The sequence below is a fragment of the Blennius ocellaris genome (genome assembly GCF_963422515.1).
Source record: "Blennius ocellaris genome assembly, chromosome: 21".
NCBI classification, from domain to species: domain Eukaryota; kingdom Metazoa; phylum Chordata; class Actinopteri; order Blenniiformes; family Blenniidae; genus Blennius; species Blennius ocellaris.
In genome coordinates this window covers 2,949,180-2,964,454 of record NC_137670.1, presented here as the reverse complement: position 1 = coordinate 2,964,454, position 15,275 = coordinate 2,949,180, and positions in this window count along the sequence as shown.

Sequence of the window (15,275 nt, the reverse complement as noted above, 5' to 3'; positions counted from 1 at the left end):
TCAGTCGTTTGAACAAGTTGTTATAAAATAACATGCTACTTTAACACAGGTGATTGATTACCTGGTGTTAATGTGTGTGAGTGGGCGGCTGCGCTAATCACACAAAGGAAGCATGAATATTTTCACAACGTGAGAACGCCGCGTACTTCAGGACTTCCGTCCTATTTGTCTCCTCCAGCTTTCGAGCTGTAAAGAGCGGCTTGTGTTTCAGGGTTCTAAAGCAGCCTGGAGTTGAAACCCGGTAAACTTTATCCCTTTTTCTACAGTTTTAAAGTTTCCTGCATCCATTCAGACAGTGAATGTTGGTTGCCGGTTGCTCAGTCGGATCAGAGAATTTGTCATTGATGGTGTTAATTATTGTTCTCACCTGAGCATGAATGAATACAACTCTCATGAATCGCTATTAAATTCAGTGTTAAAGTCGGGATAGAGGGATGAGACCGAAGCCCATTGGAACCCCTGTGGTTCAGTTCTTTTGCTTGTCAAGTCAAATTATACCTAATATCATTTTTCAATCTGCGTTTTCTTTTCACACGACTTTAAGCCATTTTGTAACCATTCTCTCCTAAAATGTTTAGTTGCATTGTACCGTGTCATATTGTGTCGTATCATGTTGTATCGTATTGTGTCGTAATGCTTCGTGCCGTGTTATGTAATGTCTTATTGCACCGTGAAGGCAAGGCAGGGAAAGAAAATATAATTTTGAATGTGTGTAACTCACATAGTCATCCCTCCTGCTCATCCCACAAATGCATGTTCCCTACAAATGTGGCTCCATTGGAAAGAGAACTCATTATTCAAAAGGGAAGCTTATATTGACGACATCCATGGTGACAAAAAAGAAGCATGTACAAAACTTAATCTTCTTTACGTCGTGTGTCTGAATGTCAGTTCCACTTCACACATAGTTCAACTCTTGATTCTGACTGAACGACCTGCGAGGATTTCTGCCAGATCTGCTGAAGATCATCGTGCAGGTCGAGGGAAACGCGTCAACACTTTCCCCAGATGGTTTATCGTAGCGGGGATCGTTTGTCTCCTATCTTTTCCTCCCTCTCAATGCAGACACACCCCGGAGAGGTTGCTGCTCCCACCACAAAACTACAGCGAACACAGACACACAATAAACGACATCACACCCCCGTGAAACTGTGGGAGAAAGCAGGTTTACCCGGAGCAAGCTGAAGCATGCGACAGAGAGAGAGAGAGAGCGATTCAAACTGCACACAGCCTCGATTCACATCCAGACGTCTTCCTGTGAAAAACACTGCCGTGTCACCCATGTCTGGATATGAGAGGTTGTTATTGGGGAGACTCTCGAGAGCCTTTATGACAAGCTCAACTGTTTGAAGAAGTCATTGGTGCCTTCCTCAATCAGAATCCGAAATGCCCTGAAGGCCAGAGGGGTTACACAATAGTGAGTCGTTGTGTGTGTGTGTGTGTGTGTGTGTGTGTGTGTGTATGTGTGTGTGTGTGTGTGTGTGTGTGTGTGTGTGTGTGTGTGTGTGTGTATAAAGTCCAAGGCAAACATTCCTTGATGGACATTAAATTGTATTTTATTACACGTATCGCTATTGTTTCATATCATATTGTATCATAACATTTTGCAAAACCCTCAAATTCAATACATCACAATGCAGAACAAAAGTTTTCAAATTCCTGAATGAAAGGGAGCGTAAGGATTCATTTATATACTCCGCCCCTTTACCTTAATTAATCCTTTGTGTTGAAAATGAAAAGCAAATATCAAATATTTAACAAACAAAATGACTATAAAGTCCAGGCCGCCTCATAGCCAGTCTTGCTTATATCTGAGTTCTTTTTCTGAAAAAAACTAAACAAACTATTACATAAATACAAATAAATAATAAACATTGTATTGTACCGTATCAGATCATTCAGCATCACTTTCAATTGCTCGCATCACATCGCTTTGTTTCGCATCGTATCCTATTGTATCATCTATTTTTTTTATTTAGTATTGCATTGTATTACTTTGTACCATATCATACCATATCATCCGTATCTTATCATTTTGTATCATTCTGAGCCCATTTGTATCGTCATGTATCATTTCGTTCACCATGATAGCAAACTGTAACATATTGTTTTGAATTGTATCAGACTGTATCGTTTCATAACGTATCATTTCATGTTGTAATGTCTCGTTTTGTATCTTAACGTATCGTTTAGGATTCTATTGGATCAAGTCATGTTACATCCATATCACCATATCATTTTATATTGGAACATCGTGTCATGTGGTATCATGTCACATTGAGACTTGAGAAAGTTGCAAAAATGTCAAAAGCATCATTCATGTCATTTGAATACAATTTGGTTTCATATCCGCCACATTTAGAAATATTTGATTGCTGTTTATATTCACCACCATCATTGAGTGGAAATGGAAATTCTGCAGATTTAAAACTTAAAAACTGTCAAAAAAAAGCATTTTTTTTTTAAAGTGCATAGACAGTAGGACAGATTCAGTGTTCTTATGCATTTGGGAACTGATTTTTTAAAAATGGAATTTGTGAACAAAACTGTCTGTGTTCAAGTCAGTATGATTGCTTTTCAGTAGATAATTTTTTTTTTAAAAGACGTGCTGTGTTCTTGTCTTGTTAATGTATTCTGCCAGCATGAACTCAGTGTTTCAGGGTTTGTGCTCATTTTTCATAATTCTGAAACCTGTTTTTGTACCCTTAATCTCTGCAATCACACACATTAGCCTGGTGAGTTGGAACGTTTTCTTCTGATTTAACAAAATATGGAACAGATTTACACAGGAATTAGTTTCTATCCACTGTACCACCAGTGAAACAAAAAAAAAAGTTGGATTTTAGCTTTACGGCGTCACGGAAAACTTTGGATCGAACTTTACAATAAGTCATTGACTGGAAGACGCATTAGAGACACACATTAGTCATTCAGCAGCGTGATCATACCGTAGGTTAAATAGATTTAGTGTCGGACTCAGCCATGAGAATATGAGGTGATTTATCTCACTCTGCAGTATTACAGCACACACACACACACACACACACACACACACACACACACACACACACACACACACACACACACACACACACACACACACACACACACACACACACACACACACACACACACACACACACACACACACACACACACACTGAGGTGGCAGGCTTAGTTTCTATGGTATCTTTTCAGATGCTATATTGCAATGCCTTATGGGGGAAAATACGTTGACTTATATTAATTTCCTGCAGGGTTATTACATAAAAGTACATACACATGCAGCACCAGGCTTTACCTCCTGGGGTGCCTTCTAAAGTTATATCTATATATATAGATATATTTTTTTTTTAGTGCACTAGGAACATCAGCAGGATGTTTTGCAATGATTGCAGGGTGGAAGAACAAGCACACACACACGGTATGTCAGCAGACATGAATTCACAGATGATTTATTGAGAACCTTTTCCCTCCTTCCACTCGTGTCTCAGTCACGCTCATTTGCAAGCCCGTTTCCCCCGTCCCTCATTCTGCTCGCTCTGTAAATCTGCACACTTAGAGCCATGACTGAGTCCACACACATGAATATGAACCTTTATGTAAGCTACTTACAGCCTGAATGGCTAAATGAAGAGCGCGAGCAGGGGCCCTGCTGGCTGATGGAATATTCATGTGGGGCTTTTAAGGGTCACGGGGGGGCAAAAAGGGAAGGGCCAGACGGGGGCGAGAGGATGTGCTCTTTTGGGAACGTGTTGTACTCCTGGGCCCCGGGAGGAGGCAGGACTGTCGGACGCCACTGCGCCTCCTCTCACTTTTTCTAGGTTTTCTACTGTACATCATTGTGGGAGGCAAAAAAAAAAAAGAGATTTTAAAGAGAACCTCACCAAGCATGACTCGTGACTAAGAGGTCGTGATTTTCAAAACAAGAAGGAGTAAAAATGCAATTAAGAACAGTCCTCAGACGCACTTACAGAAAGCCGGAGAGGAGAGACTCGTTTTTATGGGAACAGTCGATAAAAGCGATTGGCTCCTGAGTGCAGATTGCCTTTTCAGGCCAAATAAAGGACACACACACACACACACACACACTTTCACCCAAACACTGGCCTCCTTTAGATTCTGTGCCTCAAATTATTCTTACTGTAAAATATATCACAAATGTATCATCGACGTTTGCAGAACATTTTTCAGATCACTGTGTGTAGAAACTCAGCAAATTCAAAATAACTGAGTTTGAAATATGAAATATGAGTGAAAAATCTTCTAAATTAAAGCTTTTTAATTGATTGACAGGCAGAAAGCCACAACTAACCAACCAACTAACCAACCAACTAACCAACCAATCAACCAACCAAGAGAAAATGAACAGTTTTTTGGCAGAACAAAGCTCAAAGACACCATTTCTTTAAACATTTAACAGTATCTATATTGTTTATACACGCATGTATCTTGCGTATTCATCTTATATCAATCAGACCAAATAATAACCTTATCAGTTTTACCGAAATGTCCATCTATTGTCTCCGTAAATTGAAGGTCTGTGAAGATGCAGTGTCCCTGAGACATGAGACAGTGGTAACCTCACACGGTCTCACAAAGGTTTGTTTCTGACGGGAAAACACGGATATTGATTCTGTGTTTTAACCAAATCTCTGAACGTTTCAAGAAAATGCACACACACGCACAAAAAAACATCTTTAGAAAAGCAACGCCACAAGCCCGTATGACTCATCCTGGAATAATGTACAGAAGCTCTCATACAATCCGCCTACATCTTCTCGTCAATTTCCACTGAAATGACTTTCCATCATATCTTTCTATTCACTCTGGACAATCAATATTCTAAATCCACTTCACCATCAGTCTCAATGCACTGTCCAGCATTTTTTTTTTTTTTTTGTACAGGAATCATTCTTCATAATCTTTTACGTAACGGTGGTGTGGTACCGCTGGTCTGAAGCGGTGACCACTGATCCTCCGCCCCGATCGGCCCACCAGCATCGAGACGTTCCTCTCCATCACAGCTCCGGGGCATCAAATGACTCACAATCGTAGCCATAGTCATTTCAGTGCAACCCAAAAAAAAAAAATAAAAAAAAAAATGCCCGCCTCTTTCCAAAACTATTCTTTGCTGCAATCGAGAAGCAACACAATTCACACCTCCCACCGCCCCGTCCCGGCCGCTTCACCACACCGAACCGCCAGCCTGCGGCACGGCGGGACGACCACGCCGCGACGGGGCGGGCTCGTTTCTCTGCCGCCCCGAAAGACGGCGCGACGGCCGCCGTGGCGCTTTTGTTGCTGTTGTTGACGGAGGAAACCTGGTTGCTGAGGAGACTGAAGGAATGTGATGTAACAACAGTGTAATGTGACCACTCGCTTTCTACTCCCACTGCAGGCAACCTGCCCACCAACCGAGGCTTAATGTGGAGCAGTGTGTGTGTGTGTGTGTGCGTGAATGTGTGTGTGTGTGTGTGTGTGTGATAAGGAGGTCGCTATAGCATTAGAGCAGCAAAGGTCACATTCTGCAACTGAAGCCGTCGTGTTCTCTCTGCTTTTGTGACACATAGTTGTAGTAGAAACAGCAGATATGAATTAGAGGATCTGGTCTGCGAGCTGCCGAGAGTCTCTGGTTCGTCAGCGAGGCGGCGAGCCCGTCCCGCTCTCCCGTCTTGACGCTCGCTGGGGGATTCGCACAATTCTTTTTATTCTGAGGAAAAACCAGGTTACCCACTTGTTGTTGCCCGCTGGCTCCCCGCGGTGCCGCTAAAAATACCCGCGCGCCCGTCGCGTTCGCACTGGAGGAGCGTCACTGTAATGATACTGCTTCTTGCAATGCGTGTGGAAATCCTCATGCATTACCAGAAGCAGTTAAAGTAACTGATTACTTTTGTAAAACGTATACGATTTCAAAAGTGCCTTTTGGTTGCATCTTAATCAACGTTGCAGCAGGTTTATAAATCACCTTCTTAAAACACTTAAGTCCCCGTCGAGTTTAATGTTGTTCTTCGATCAGCGATTTATGGGCGTTTTGTTCAGGAGAACCAACAGTTTGTTGGCTTTCTGCTTCTGTCCGGTGCACATAAATATTAATCTGTCACTGCAAGATAACGTGTTTTTAACTGTAAGGATAATAATAATAATAATCCATCAAATTTGTATAGTGCTTTTTTGTAAAGCCACTTCACATAGGAGAATCAAATTAAAAATAAAGAAGGTAACAACAAATAACAAAATGAAGAGGTAAAGAAATAGCAACAGGTGGGTTCTGCGCTCCTCGACCTGAGGAGCGCAGCAGACTTGAACAACTCCAAAACACTGGATAAGGACAGACGAGACATGGACGACTAACAGACCAACACTGAACAAACACACAGACGAGACATATATAGGGCAGGGTGATGACTGGAATTGGCCACAGGTGTGGAACAGGACCGCCCAGACCTGTGGCCCGCCCACTCTTAAAGGGAGAGCTCAGCCTACCTCCTGACATTTTGATCACTTTCAGGTGACGTTTCCCTTGATTGCATGAAGCTTTACGCCATACCTGTCGACTTAGTCTGCTTATGGATGGATGGATTCTATATATTAAAAATGGTAGTGAGTGAAATATGGAATCAATAACATGATGATTGCAGTTTATTTTTTTTTAATAAAATTATCTGAACATCTATCGAATCCGTGAGTCGCTGTTCCAGTGCGCCGCAGGACTCCCAACAGAAACACGGAGTCACGCGAGAATAATGATGTGGATGAACGGCGAAGTGGCCGCGGACATGCAATCCTGACACATCCGAGTGTCACGACAACACCGGTGTCACACACACAGACACACACACACACACACACACACACACACACACACACACACACACACACACACACACACACACACACACACACACACACGTACACACGCACGCACATGCACGCAAGCCAGCACTCCCACACATATGGTTGCACAATAATGGCCATATTATCTCTATATGGGCTCATATTGACAGAAATGCAGAATAAAATAGTCAAGTCAGTCCTCTATGCGTCACAAACAAATAATCACAATCACACAGTACAAGGTGCGAAATGTTTTTTAGCACTCGTGACTCAAAGTGTCAAACAGTGCAAAGAGAAGTTCAATCGCTGTCACTTAAACAGGGAAGATGGAGAAACTGCTGACTGGAGCAAAAACAAACAAACCACAAAGTAGGTTATGATTTTATACATCAAGACCCCAAAATTCCAATTAGCTGTTATTTATCCTCGAGCTGAGGAAACAGAGGCGGGAGTCCGTTTGAAGTCGGCTCTTTGGTAGATTTAGCGAACAGAAGGCAGGACACTGTCGCTCAACTCAACGCTCAATAGTGACAGAGCCACACAATGTTCAGGAAATTCTCTTTTAGGCTGCAGCCAGTATTGTAATTCTTGATACCTTTTGTTTTCGCATCCGGCGTGAGCCACTTTCCAGGGGGAGCACTTTGTATCAGCGGCTTTGTCTGAAACCTTTTTGAAATTACACAAAATATGGCCATGAGCATGTTCGAGTTGCTCTGAAAGGGCAAATGCGACGCCGCGTTTTCTTTTGAAGCACATTTAATTGCTCACGCAGACTCCAACATGTAAATATTAATGCAAACATGGCCAAGGCGAAGCCCGGAGGTGGGGGTGGAGGGGGGGGGTTGTGAGTCAGCGCCGAGAGAAAGAAGGAACAAACGCTGAGGAACATTATTTAAGAAAAAGAAAGAAAAACGCAGTTCATTTTGGCGGGTTTTCCTCCTCTTTGTTTTGTTAACGGGGGAACTTCAAATCATGCCAGGAGGGAGCAGGCGAGAATTGAAAATATACTTCCAAATTACACCACTTTGGATTTCAGGGTAATTTATACAGACTTTAAAAAAAAAAAAAAATACATGCTTACAGATATTAGAATGGACATTTTTGGTGTTATATTGCAATGGTGCTGGTTTCTATTTCGTTTTGTCTCTATACTGTTTCTCACTGTATTTTTTGTGCATTGGTTTATCATGGTTTATTGGACCATCATCTGGCTGTTGATTTCTATTTGGCTAATAATAATACCAATTGGTCAGTAGTTTCTCAAGTGTTTCATGCAGGCCGTTACAAACTGTACACTCTTTAAATTGAGTTTGTTTCTGAATGGTTGTGGACGGAAATAGGCTAAAATGTATAACTGGGAGATGAAATAGCAGGAAGTCCTTGGTTGTGTTGACTCGTGTGTGTGTGTGTGTGTGTGTGTCTCTGTGTGTGTGTGTGTGTGTGGGAAGTGTGCCGGGCGCCAGTGATCACCAGCAGGACACACACACACACACACACACAATGAAATTATTCCTCCGACCGCAAATCAATGCAATACTATCGACACCTGCGGAGGCTCCGTCTTCGCACTCATTATTTTTTCACGCTGGGATAAAATGCCTTGCGTAACGTTTCTAAAAACAAAAAACACTTTTTTTTTTCCTCCGCATATTTGCCAAATCTCTCCTGCTACCCATGGATAGTACAAGATGCAAAATGCGTGAGAGGCGAGCGCACACATCATCCCACCAAAAAAAAAAACAATAGAACATCTCAGAAAGTTAACAGTCCATGTTGCTACTATCATACTAGTTTACAGGGGGTTTTTTTGGTTGTTTTTTTTTTTTTTTTAAACGGTGCTGTTGATGTCTGAGTCAAAGGTCTTGGATTTCTGAGCTCGGTGACAGAAGCTGCTACTTCTGTGGCCGTCATGTGCCGAAAGTGAGCAACGCCTCCCCGCGTGAGGCGACGAGCGCCGCTGCTCGCTTCGTTCTCGTGGGTCCGTTCGGTGTGAAGCGTGCAAAGGCCCGCCAAACCGGAACATTAAGTTTCATGCTCCTGTTGGAATTCGTTCCTGTGTTCCCCTGAATTCCTGCCTGTTCGTTTGATCCGGGAGAGGCAGAAAGAAGAGTTAATTTCTCCAATAGTCAATTTAATAATCACACAAACAAGAGATTACAAAAATGCATATCAGATTACATAATGCATATAGAATGCTACAAAACTGCAATGCGTGGGTCATATTTATGCATGTGCATATTTGCACCACCTCAGCCTCACATTGGTCAGTTCCTCGTGATGTATGCGTTGCTATGGTGAAGTTGCTATTCCTTTGTCTTCCAAACTGCTTCAAACTGGTTCTTCTCAGAGCTCGACGTTCTGTGGGACGAAGTGACCTCTGACCTGTTGATCCAATCTTACCTTGATCATGTCTTTGCAAAGTGGAGCGCTGAGGAGACGTCGCCAACCAACTTGGAATGTCCCTGAACTATGGATTTACAGTATATGTAGCTGTGTTTTCCAAACTTGGGCACTGGGAGAAACTCCAGCTGTGTAGAAACACAACTGAATACAATATGTTCAGTTGTCACACAGAAAACAAATGTTCAACTACTATATTCCTTCACTCCCAACAAGTCCGCTGCCTCGTTGTGTCCATCGTGGAACAACTGGCCGTCGCCTCTTCCTCCTCCACCGGTTCCTCTTCATCGCCGGGTCCCAGAGTGGAGAAATTCTAAAACCCCGGCTCGTGATGTCATCAAATAACCACGAGAATACAGAAGCTACTGAGGCTAGCAGCAGGAAGAGCAGGGCCATAGACCTATAGAACTAGAATTATATCGAGGTTTATGAGCAGGAATTTACTTCAAAATTTCTATGTGCTCTGTCTTCTTCTGTGTTTTTGGTGTGTTTGGTGAGTCACAGCGCCTCTAAAGGCCTGGCATGTGTACTACATGCCCTGAAGCCTCGTGTTGAGCCGAGTTCATTGTGACGTGTGGACGGAGGTTTTTTTGGAGAAGGATGTACCCTAAATCATCAGGCTTTTGTGAGCGAGAGAACAATCAAACCGACGAGCAGCAATTGAATCACACTCACTCAAACCATATAATGCTCACGCAGACACACAACTCTCTAACTAATCTGCCCGACGACGTTTTTTTAGTCTCTAATGAACACATGTCAGCAGATCCGCGCCTCTGGGTCCAAAATAGCATTTTAAAGTGAAGCGACGACTTGGCTTTCAACCCAAATTACTACTTTTGCACGAGTACAACATATGTGTGACAGCTTGGAGCTAATTGCACGACTTTCAGTGTCTGTGAGAGCTGGAAGCTCAGCTTTACTTAGATGTTCAATTTTGTTTATTATATGTGTATCTGACAGTCAGCTGGCTTCAACCAGATCCTGATGTTAAACAATAGAAACCAGAAGATTCTTTACGCCCTGCTAACGCTGATTATACCCACACAATGTGTCTGTGAGCTGCAGCAGAGCTGAAACACTGCCTCTGAATCTGATCTGAAACTGATTTTGATTGGGTTTGATCCTGCACATATTGTCCTCCCTTTGTTGCATTTCTCAAGATGTGCTAAAAACAGATTGGCTGGTTGGCCACACACACACACACACACACACACACACACACACACACACACACACACACACACACACACACACACACACACACACACACACACACACACACACACACACACACACACACACATTTGCACACATACGCACACACAGAGATAGTTTACATGGACGGAGTACAAGTGAAAGTTGTGTTTGGCATAATGGAATAGGAAACTGCTTTCATGCGTACGGTTCGGATTTAGAAAGAAAATCCAACACAGAAAATGAAAAAAGAAGAAGATTTAGAGTGAAATTGCATCAAACCACCAACATCCAGCTCCTGTTTGAGTGTCTGGGTGCAAAAACTTGGTGTCAAAAACACAAATGAAGCTCAGAATATATTCTGAATTTAAACATGCATTGAAGTTCTGTTATCTGGAATCCCCCCCCCCCCCCCCCCCCCCCCCCCCACAGTTATTGTGTGAAAGTGCTGTGATTCAGCCCGTGCGTCTCGATATCCTTCAGACAGAAAGCACTGTGCCGGTGTGACGCTCAGATTAACCCCGCCGTCACACACGGCTGGGTCCACCTCCGCAGGACAAACACTGACGCCGGAGCTCCACTGACCTCCGTCGCTTTCTTCTTTCTCCTCGGCCTCCAACCGGCACTGAGGGATCAGTGCCATGAGTGAATATTTAAATAAAAACCAATTTCAAACCCAGAGCGACGACACGGGTCGACTGTAGACTCATTGAACATATAAAGACAATATCAAATGTTGAGACTGAGACGTTTATGTGGCTGCATGTAGAATATCAGCTCGTTGTATGGAAGGGAAGACTGAAGAGAGGAGAGCAGGTCGGTGGGGTGGAGTTTAGAAACTTTTTGAAAACACAATGACTGTCACCATGGAAACACTGCTGCTGGTCCTGGTCACCACGGCCATATTAATTAGCTGTTCTGCACATGCTCAGTAGATGGACGATCAGAACAGTGTTTCCGCTAGCAGTTTTATTTTGACAGTCACTTTAATAACAATCCAAGTTGGTCGTCTATATTGTGTGTATTAACATTGTTAGTGTTTATCGGGTGTCGTTCTCCGCTGCATGTGTGTGTGTGTGTGGTGTCATTACAAAAACAAAACAACAGCGATATCGCTCGTTTCTGCGGCAACGAACTTTGTTTTCAAAATGAAACTTTTCAGAAATGGAAATGCAACAGTGATGCGTTTTTACTTGAAACGTTGCAGCAGAACTACGAAATGGAACCAGATTAATTTGGGATTATATTAGCCTCTTAAACTGAAACTGAGCTGCTCAACAAACAAAATGAAGATATAAAAGAGGCCTGAGGAGGCAGTGCAGTTAGCCACTCACCCCCCCCATCCCCCCCCCCCCCCCCCCCCCAACACCAACACACACATCATCACCATCATTCCCTTCAATCACATTGTTATCATGTCAGCATGTTGTCAGGTCTGCTTTCTGTGGATTCAATGTGTGTATAGGAGGTTTACCTGCATGCATACAGGACATTTAGACACACACACACACGTGTGTGTGTGTGTGTGTGTGTGTATGTGTGTGTGTGCAAGAGGAGTGAAAGAGCAGAACCTCAACGGTTGAGCAGCCGTGTCCTTTACCAAGGGCAGCAACTTTCATTATAATAATGTACTGAGGCCTTGACAAAGTGGCACGAGTGCAGCTTGGGGCAATGCACGCACACACACACACACACACACACACACACACACACACACACACACACACACACACACACACACACACACACACACACACACACACACACACACACACACACACACACACACACACACACACACACACACACACACACACACACACACACACAGTCCTGTTTTATTTATGTCACCTCAGCCAGCAGAGGTCTATAGCATGCAGATGACGTCACACACACACACACACACACACACACACACACACACACACACACACACACACACACACACACACACACACACACACACACACACACACACACACACACCATGGGAACCGTACACACTGCTCCCACAATGCACTGCTCATGTCTATCATGTATTCTTTCTGATCCAAGCCACTGCTCTCTCTTTCCTCCCCCATCATCTTGTCTCTGGACTCACCCCCCCCCCCCCCCCCCCCCACACACACACACACACACACACACACTCTTCCCACCACCAGCCATTAATTAATCAGCAGCCACATATTGTCTCATCAGCATTCGCAGCCTGTTAAACATTAGGTTTTCAGTGCAGAGCAGGTTTCTATAGACCCTTGAAATGATGCGTCGTTCTGCGGTTGATCACGGCTTAAAGTGTGTGAATGTCTTGATGTCATCAGATGTCGGACGTGATTGAATTAGAGCTTGAAGCTTCATGAATTAACGCGACGGCATTGATGTCATGCGATACACCGCAGGGAAGTTGCGTGTCCGTTGCATGTGCTCCTCCAGTGCGCGAAACATGCAGTCATGCACCTGTTGCCCAAAGAAATTTCCAGTCCAGGTGATTTTAAGCGAGTTCAGCCTCCGTGGGTTTTCCAGTTCTTGTCTCCATGTGCTCTCCTTTCCTTTCCTTTCTTCTTTGTCACACCACACGGTTTCATTTGACGTGCCAGGGTGTGTGTGTGTGTGTGTGTGTGTGTGTGTGTGCAATCCCGGCGTGTCGAACCTTCAGCCTGTCTTTCAGTCAGTGCCTGACAGCAGAACAGACACAGTGGAGGAGGATGTGATGTTCTGTGAAGCGCTCACGCCCTCAGATGCTGGGGAAACAAGAGAAAAGTGGGAGCCAAGTACGAGTCAGGGCCACTGGCACCGAAATGATCTGAGCCCATCCAGCTGTCAAGGTCTCCGGCTGGCTTCGCTCCGTGTGTGTGTGCGGGTGTGTGTGTGTGTGTGTGTGTGTGTGTGTGGATCTGATACTCCAAGGACGCCATGACACGCTGCAGCGCGTTGCGTTACAACGCAGGCGTCACCACCTGATCCTCCCTTGCAGCAGGTTATGAAACGAACTGGATTGTGGCGTAAAACCCACAAATCACACTGCGCTTTCTTTTTTCTTCGAAAAAAAAAAAGAAGAAAAAAAAGAAAAAGAAAGACTACACACTGTTCTTGAATAAACCATGAGATCCATCACCTCCTGCAGAGCTTTCACGTGGCATCGCAAAGCTTGAAATTAATTCGGCAACAAGCTCAATTAATTACGAATGAATGGAAATACTGAAGGATTTTAAATATTCATCAGTCAAAATGTCAGAGGGAAAACTAAAGCTGTCCGTCAGAGTTTCAGAACCACCCCCCCACACTCCCACCCCCACATATCAGCGCTGCACTGGAAGAGGATCTCTTCTTCTTTCTACCACTTTACACAATGGGAGAGATTCCTATTGGAACAGTCGCACTGCACTGTAAAATCTTCTTTTTAAAACTAAAGTTCCCCTTAAGCGGCACCGGTCTGAATATCTCATGGCTCACGGACCATTTAAACAAAATAACTGATGTTATATGTTGCTTATTGGATTATAAGCATGACTCCAGATTATTGTATCATCGCATGCAGATTAAAATCTTATACGTATAATCCATTTTGTTATATCAGCTGCCACGTTGCCTCTGAGTGTTTGTGGTCGAAGTGCTCGGTCATAATTTGGCCCTTTGAGAGTGAGGATGACATTTTCACTGCACAATCTCACAATTTTTTTTCACAAATTGACTGAGTCCTGAAAATAATGTCCGTTTCCATGGAAACGGCAGAACTGCAGAAAACAATGTGTCTGTCGTTGCCAGGCCACCTAACTCGGAACATTTTTGAAAAGTTTTCAAACAAGTGTTTTGCAGTGACTCCGAGCACCGCTGTTGCGCAAACGGACAAATAAAACATAATGAAGTGTTTTGTATTTTTCACTTTTCAAAAAGCTGTGATGCAATCGAGGCCTCAGCGGGAGATTTAATGACTTATTGTTGTAACAAGAGAAAACTGGACTTGTTTATTGGCCCACGATGGTTTTGGTGCAGTGGTTTGCACTTCACACAATAAATCAGCTTTGTTCATTGGTTTTCTTATACTTGTTTGTCTTTTTTTTTTTTAAAGAAAGACTCTGAAGGAAGGTTGGGTCCAAGAAATGGTATTTCTGGGGCTCACTGGAATCTGATGGAACGGCACAGTAGTGGTTAAAACTGCCAGCCCACAGTGGAAACATATCTGGTTCTAGTCTGGGTTTTTAGTTTGGAGGCTTTTTCGTGTGGGATTTGCATATTTTTGATGATAATTTCACTGCTATACGCGAACGTGGGATATAATGTGAAAATATTTACATTAGGAGTATTTTATGACTTTTTTTTTTACAAACTACAGCAAACCTGCTTTTTCTCTGTAAGAAAGCCAGTTTTTTCTCAACACACACACACACACACACACACACACACACACACACACACACACACACACACACACACACACACACACACACACACACACACACACACACACACACACACACACACACACACACAGGTTGTCAGGAGAGAATAACACCACCTCTAACAAATGCCGTGCCATACTGCTCTATGATTCATCACCGGGGGATCAGCCGTGTGTGCAGGCGGGTGGCGGTTGTGTGTGTGTGTGTGTGTGTGTGTGTGTGTGTGTGTGTGTGTGTGTGTGTGTGTGTGTGTGTGTGTGTGTGTGTGTGTGTGTGTGTGTGTGTGTGTGTGTGTGGCAGGTGTCATTTGGGAGATTGATGGCAGGGCCAGGATGGAGACAATGAGTTGTGTTGCTGTTTTCTGTCTCCTCCGTCTCTTTCTCTCCTCATCTCTCCTTCCAGAGAAGCTGAAGAAGCAAACCCCCCCCCCCCCCCCCCACC